Consider the following 8,523-nt stretch of genomic DNA (forward strand, 5'->3'; position numbering starts at 1 on the left):
GATTTTTAAACATCAGAACTCACAAAACTGTACATAATATTGAAAGCTACAATTTTAAGTATGAGTTATCTTATTTGGAAAATTGTTTGTTTTTAACATAGGTTAAAACTGTGAACGAGCGATTCTGGTATAATTAACAAGATTATTAAGATGTGTTAGTTTAAAAAGTGGATTAGCGATCGTAAAAAAGTACAAAAACAAGGTAGCTAACTTAAAGTGAAAATGCAGTCGCGAAAAAATAAAGAAACAAGCTAAAGGCATGAGGCACAAGATAAATGAAACCTAAGAATTTAAAAACCTGCAAATAGGGATAGTAAACAAGGTAAGCATACACTGTGGAGATACTGTAGACATTATTTACTCAAGCTACAAGTCCCTATTTTGGCTCCACCAAATGTAATTCTACTAACAGTATGGAGTCTAAATAGGGATGTAGCTTGAGTAAATAATGTAGCTGATATGGTTTATGATGATTTACTGTAGCTATTGACTATTTGATTGCATTAGTTCGAGATGTAAACATTTAAGCTGCAGCTGGAGATTTTCATAGAGATTTGTTTGAGAACATAGTGAGCATTTATAGATTATGTGTCACTAAATTCTCTATATATAATATAATATAATTCTCTATATAGCAATGGGCACATATATGCCGAGAGTATGGCACAACCCCCATTACGTGCGTATATAATTTCACCAGTAAAAAAGCAGCATTTTCAAACAAAACATATACGTCTGAAACATTACTTTAAATATATCTTCGTGTACATGGCCAGGTGGTTAGGGCGCTCGACTCGCAATCCGAGGGGCGCGGGTTCGAATCCCAGTCACACCAAACATGATCGCCATTTCAGCCGTGGGGGCGTTATAATGTGGCGGTCAATCCCACTATTCGTTGGTAAAAGAGTAGCCCAAGAGTTGGCGGTGGGTGGTGATGACTAGCTGCCTTCCCTCTAGTCTTACACTGCTAAATTAGGGATGGTTAGCGCAGATATCCCTCGTGTAGCTTTGCGCGAAATTGAAAACAAACAAATAAACAAACAAATCTTCGTGTATTTTAAAGTAATTATTCGATGAATGTCTGTAATAAAATTTAATAATATGTGTATTGTTTTTTAACTCCTTCATTTCATATAATATAGGGGTTGGTTCCCTAAATACATCGTTTGTATAGTGTACAAAGCATTGAGTATCTACATGTTACAGTTATCTAATGTTTATCTATTATTAGTTGGTAATTGATATTTCACAATGTACTTAAGCTTCTTAAAGAAACAACACATATTTGTAAGAAAACTGTTTTCAAGTGGTAATGATAACATCGTTAACCCTAGAAATATAATTTTTTAACTTATGAAAAATATAGAAGTAACTTGAAAAGTACCCTACGCAATGTGCAATGATTCATTTAGTAATGCTGTCATGGTTTAATTGTAATACTCACATTCGTTTTTGCTGTAGACTAGCGAAACAATAATAATACTAAAAAGAAGAACAAATGGGCCATCCCTATTATGAACCACTGCCATGGTTCATGGAAAGATCGGTTAAGATACTTCGAAACACAAAGTCTTTTCCATTACAACGTTAGGAAATTAGACTACATGTTTATCATGGTAGTCGTTTTCTATGTGATTATCATACCAGTACCTGACCACTAGATAGTCCAATCTGCCGAGTCAGACTAGAAGTTCAATATATCGTTAAACGTAAATGACGTTTTACTTTTTCCTTTCTACAAGAAAATAGACATCCTTATACTTCTTGTGAATCGATAAAATGTAGTTTTATGGTGAAAGACTTTGATCCATGCCAGTACAGCTATATTTCAGCATTATTATTCGAAGTATGTCATAATTAGAATGTTAAACCTTCATAAGAAAACAGTTTTCGAAAATGTGTTCCCCGATTTGTTTCAAATGTAAAGCAAATATAGTTATGTAGAAAAATGATGTATAGCTTTTCATTTAACAACATTATTACCACAAATTCTAATTTTAAATATGCATAGAAATAAACAAAATCACGGGACTTTTATTTATAGTTTTATTCTAAATTGAAAAAAAGCGTTTCAGATTTATCTTAAGAATGTTGTTTAATTTCTTATAGAAATCAAGCATTTCGTTCAATCTTCCAGAGAGGTTCTGTGTTGCATCGCTTATACTTAGGAAATTGATTAATAGTTGCTTGGGCTGTTATGTAGCTCACGACTGCACACATAGATGTGTATACATTTTTACAAATTTCGTAGTAAATCCCACAAATGTTATAAGCTTGCTTCTTCACCAGTTCTTAAAAATAATAGTAAAGTAAATTCAAATATAAATAACGATAAATATTTGCTGTTAAAAATAATTAAATGAAATTGTGATATTAGTTATTGCTTTAATTCTGATTTGACTTAAATAAATAACTGATAATAACTACACTTCACTTACTTAATCTGGTTGACACCATAACAGTTATTGTTCTTGACATTGATGGTATACTAACACCTATACTACTACTATTTCTTTCGTATTCCAGCAGGCCAGATGAGCCTTGGTATTGGACGAAAAGCCTCGTATGCACTAAATAAGGCAGATATACTGCGATTTACATGTAATTATATTCTCTTCTTTGCTAACCCTAATATTGAACAAAAAACTTCGTCGATATCGGATATGCTAGATATAGTGTGGCTGACATATTATAGCATATTTTCATTTGATCTCTCTCATAAGTCCGTAGTGTATAAATTAGAAACAAAGGGTCATGTGTTTGTTGAGAACTATATAACTGTGTCACTTCAGAATATTCAGAGCTATACAACTGTGTCACTTCAGGATATTAAGAGATATATAACTGTGTGAACTAAGGGTTATTATTCAAATCATCTGTACGTTTTATCACTCTTTATTTTGAAGCTTACATCATTTTGTTAACACAATTTATAAATATTAGCATAATTTACCATTCTTTCTGATCTGAATGCACAATGTGTCACTTGTATTCATGAAGAAAGAGGAGAACAGTACAATTTATATCATACCAATAGAAATACGAACTCAGTTTGTTTTGATTTTGTTGTTAAGCATAAAGCTACACAATAGGCTATTTGAGATGTGTAACTCACGCCTACACACGTACACATGTTGGTTATTTATTCTAGAACAAAGTCACATTGGGATAGTTGTTGTGTCCACTGCGAGGAATCAAACCCCGGATTTTAGCGTTGCAAGTCCGTATACTTACCGCTGTACCAACAGGGGACGTATACACATGTATACAATTATATGATTTAATAATAATTTCGATAAATTTATAGAAAATCCCACAAATATTATATCTGAAACCAGTTTGTAGCGTTATAATCCTTCAGACTTAATGTTGAGCCACTGTGGGGAGAGTAACTCTTAAGATATTGCAAGTTCTACATAATATTTTGATAAATTATATGGTACTAGCGTAAGTACCCGGCTTCACTCGGGTTATTAGGTTGATATATTATAGATGACTATGTCAGTGTGTGTATTCTGAATCCATTTTAGCATAAAAGTATAACCTATATACTTTTCTTGCTAAGCAACATAACATAAACGCCATTATTGGATTGCGTTGTTACCAAAACGCACTGGCTTTTCTATATATTAGAAGTTGTTATATAAGGAACCACTTCTTTTTCTATGTGTTTTTCGCAAGCTTGCCTCACAAAAAGATGCGCACGCGCATGCGCGTGGATAAGTAATAATACCCAGGCGCACAGTCTCAGGGTCTACTTAGTATGGGTACAAAATTATAGGTTTGTAGGTGATTTCATCTTGGAGCTATGGCAGTCACACACACAGACACGCACGCTAACTTGTTTTATAAAAAGATGCGCATGCGTGCACCCACGTGGATAAGTAATAATACCCAGTTGGTAATCATTTCCAACTTCCATGCCAATTACTGCTTTTCAACAAATCTCTATCACCCTGCTACAAAAGAAAGCAACAGTAACTAAAATTTCAGGTTTCCAGGTTCTTTCCTCTTGAAGCTATGGCGTTCACACACACACAAAGACACGAAAGTGCGTTCGCGCGCACGTGATTTCAATTTGTAATATAAGGAACCACTTCTTTTCTATGTGGTTTTTCGCTAGCTTGCCTCATGAAAAAGATGCGCACACGCACGTGTGCATGCACATGGATAAGATAAGTAATACCCAAGTGCACACCCTCAGTATGTGTGCAAAATTTCAGGTTTCTGGGTTCTTTGATCTTGGTGCTATGGCAGTCACATATTCTTTGCTATGTGGTGTTTCGCTAGCTTGCCTCATAAAAAGATTCGCTCGAGCGTCGACAAGTAATAATACTCAGGTGCACACCCTCAACGTCTACCTAGTATGTGTGCAAAATTCTAGGTTTCTAGGTTCTTTCCTCTTGGAGTTATGGCAGTCACCCACACACACAGACATATAGACCCCACAGACACGCCCTTTTATTATTATAGATGATATCGGTAGAATTATTTCACTTAAACCTAAAACAACAACAGGTAATGAAGTTTAAGATAAAATTGACCTTATAGTTCCATTTATTTAAAGACTATGTAAATTGGAATCGGTAGTCAGAGACACTTTTATACAACAATTATTACCTAAAATTGAAAAACTAAATATTAATCAATTAGCTATTTTTGCAAGAGGATCATTAACATTAACATCCTTAATAGAACGTTAGATAGTATAAATTAAACAAAGTTTTAACCTCTAAATGCGAATATAATTAATCTCCTTACATTTATCCTCCCATTGACCATGTGCTCAACAGTAACCTTGATAGCGTGACAAATGAAGATTTACGATTACTAATGAGTAAAGATCCTACATTTCGGAAAGGTCCCCCCCCCCAAAAAAGGGAAACGCATGAAACAAATACATCCTTAGATAAAATTTTACTTAAATGATATAGAAAATTAAAAGTGATTCTATTTGGAAACGGGGTAAAGAAAGTTAAATAAATTATTGAACATTTACATTATTTACATAGTAGATAAGTCACCACTCCCGCAGAAAAAAGCAGCTAACAACTTTGTTTGTATTTATAAATAGTTTTATATTACAGATTTATGTAATGAACAAGGGGCTACTTTGAAAACATCAAAAATCTTTGGATAACGAGGTGTATAAACACACTGAAGTATCGTATATAAACACATCATAGTTTTATCAGACTTTGGTGTACATTTTGTTAAATCTTAAAATGTTATACTTAAATTACATGAAATACCGTATTAATACTGATTTCTTGCCGGAGCTAAAACAAAACTACGACTAAGAATTTATCAATTATAATAGGTAATAGTCTGAATACATCAAAGAATAAACATTTAAAGGAATACTGTAATGTTACGAAAGAGAAAAACTGTATTAATTCGTTATTATTGGTAATTACTTTTAATGTAAAAAGAAAAATGAAAGGATTTGAAGCTATAAAGATATAAACATTTTATTTCAGTAATCTTTCTATTTGTAAAGTTAAAAAAAGAGTATTTGATCAACAGTTTCAATGTATTTTAATAATTCTGGTAAATTACTACTCTGTGTCATTAAAAACATTAAACGAACTCTTGTAGGCCATCTATTTTTTTTTACTTGAAGATACATTTGTGTAGCTTGATTTTAATAAAACGGACACTTTCAACTTTGAAACTATAAACTTTCCATTTCCAAATACGAATATTCCAAATATATTATGTTATAATGTTTACTACTCATAGCTTATTAAATACAGTATGGATAGAGCTTGTAAACTGACTCTCATTCTTCACAAACAAGGTTTCTCATTGCATATTTCAAACACAAATTCATTGAGAAATTCAACAATTTTCTTGCTAATGATTATGGGTTTAAAAGTTTTACAATGTAACAATTTTAAAAATTGTCATGTCTACATTTTAAATCCTTCTTATATCGTATATGGTAATAGAGAATTGTTTTAGCGTATTGGTCACCATTGGTTTTACCTCCCGTTAGTTTTAAACTCTTATGACGTATGTCCCCCTGTAAGTCTTCGGATTTACAACGCTAAAATCAGGGGGTTCGATTCCACTCGGTGGACACAGCAGATAACCTGATGTGGCTTTGCTATAAGAAAACACTCACTTATGACATAAATATAGTTAAAACTAGCTGTATAACAATTTCATAAATAGAATGACATTACGTCATGAGTTTAATTACGTATTAATGGGTACTGTAACTTTACTTATTTAATACTTATGGGCCAGGCTTTCTTAAGGGTCCAATTTGATGTCGACAGTGTTCTGGGGCAAATTTCTCCGAGTACGTACTTTGCACAAACATATAGTAATTTCTAAATGATAGATGATAGACAAAGCTTGCTAAACATATATTATATGTTGAGTTTATGTTAAGGTTTTCCAGCAAACCAAGGAAATAAACAATGGTGGGGTGTCAAGAGTAACATGTCGCCAGCAGAAAAATTTAATTTCAAAGCAATAACACAAACGTAAAAATTGGACTCAAACCTTTATTGTGACTAATTAGTAAACATTAATGTCTTGAAAATTTGTTATTAGCTGATTCTTCCATTACTATTTTCACATATAAAAATATCAAAAATAACATGCCGTCGTAATCATGTGTTCTCCTTAATGGTTGTTTATTTTTGAAACTGAAATCAATCCGGAAAGTATATAATTTTATTTTATGATACCCCAAACACAGGGTATTAAGAGATACTTTGGGTATGTCCATTTGGAGCTTGTAATAAAATTAGTTTTTTAAGCAACCGATCTCTTTAACGCATATATCTAGTGTAGATATTCAAATGATGTCATTGTGTTGCATCGTTATACATAATAGCCAAGACATTTGTTGTTATCAAGAACTATAACTGTAAGAGAAAACTGCATTATTCAATAAAAATCATTGAACATGAAATTGCGTGAACTACTTTACGTGTTCTTTTTTACTTCAGTTTTCCTTCAGAGGGGGGGGAATATATAGAGCGCATAATACTCTTCCTGCCATATTTAATTTCCACCATGTTCAGATGAATAGGGTAGGGTTTATTTGAAATGTATTAGTCACAAATCAACTCATTTTCCTGAAAGAAAAGTCCTTCAAAGTGAGATTAGATAACAGGTGTGTATCTCTTTAACTGTATAACTAACATTCAAATCATGTGAGTGGTGGTAGTTTTAGGCTTAAATTCCTGGTAATTTACAAATCTAAATCTGTGAGCGATAATTATGTGTATGTTTATAAAATCAGATAACTGGGGACATGATGAGATGCATGCAAAGGAGTTCACAGAATGGATAAAGGAGATCACCATTTTTAACTCAACTCCTTATATATATGCTTTGCACTTCTTAGTATAATGTTACATTATTATCTGTGGAAGTAGTCTAATACAAAATAAATATTATTATAAGCCTACTATAGTTGGATATACTGTAGAAATGTAAAGGAGATCACATTAATTTCGACACCTGTCTTTGCTATTATACAGAGGTGGTATACGTTACGGTGGAAGGTTTCATATAGTATTTTAAGAATGGATGGTACACAAAGTTGGCAGCTGAAATATTATCATAGAAAAAAGCAACACAAGGAAAAACCTTCTTAAAATCTGTTTGCTTTTTGCCTTTTTATTCTAGGTACAATATAATCTGGTAAAGGAGAACACATGTGAAAAGCAGTAGTTATCTTCATCAAGGTGGAAAAATATTACAGAATGTAGCCCGAGTGCTGGGTTTTGGCACAAGGTTTTTCAGTAGTTATATTTTAAAGAAACTGTATAAATCATACTTATAGGAGAAGATTTTTTCCAACATTTTCCAGTTGACAAATGGACACTTAAGAAAGACTGGCCCTTATTATTATCATTGAACTATAAGAGGCTTAATGTGTTTCATTTTCCATTTTTACAGAAGATTTAATAACGTTTACATCTTTGGAGGATTGAGGAAAAACTATAATGTATTTATGATTATGTATCGTCACAAACATTAGTGTTTGGTCGTACAATAGGTAGCTTACTGCTACTAACTTGACATAGTTTAAACAATAACATATGTTGTCGCAAGTTTGTCACACTCACAGAAGCAGTTCTTCTCTACAGTTACATTGTAGAATGGTCTAATTAATTTCACAGAAGAAAAGACGTGTTAAAGAGAATTTGTTATTAGTATTGGTTAGATTATTTAATTTATCCAATATTATTACATTTTAATTTAATTTTTTATCATACTTTTATTATAGAAACTATTTTGTACTGTTAGCTTAATATATGTATTTAGGATGAACCTAAATCTCCTAAACTAGACGAACCTCGTAAGACATTATTGGGATTACGACCGAAATTATCGTTAACAGCGAGGATACCCAACCGATAAAACAATGCATATTAATTTTCATAAGTAAGGTGTTTAATATAACCAAAATTGCATCAAGGCATGTACAAAAAATATAATGCCCTGTCTACAATGTTTAATGTTCTATTTAAAAAAGGGTCATTTTTGGCAACATCT

Source organism: Limulus polyphemus, unplaced genomic scaffold, assembly GCF_000517525.1.
Source record: "Limulus polyphemus unplaced genomic scaffold, Limulus_polyphemus-2.1.2 Scaffold3563, whole genome shotgun sequence".
Lineage (NCBI taxonomy): Eukaryota > Metazoa > Arthropoda > Merostomata > Xiphosura > Limulidae > Limulus > Limulus polyphemus.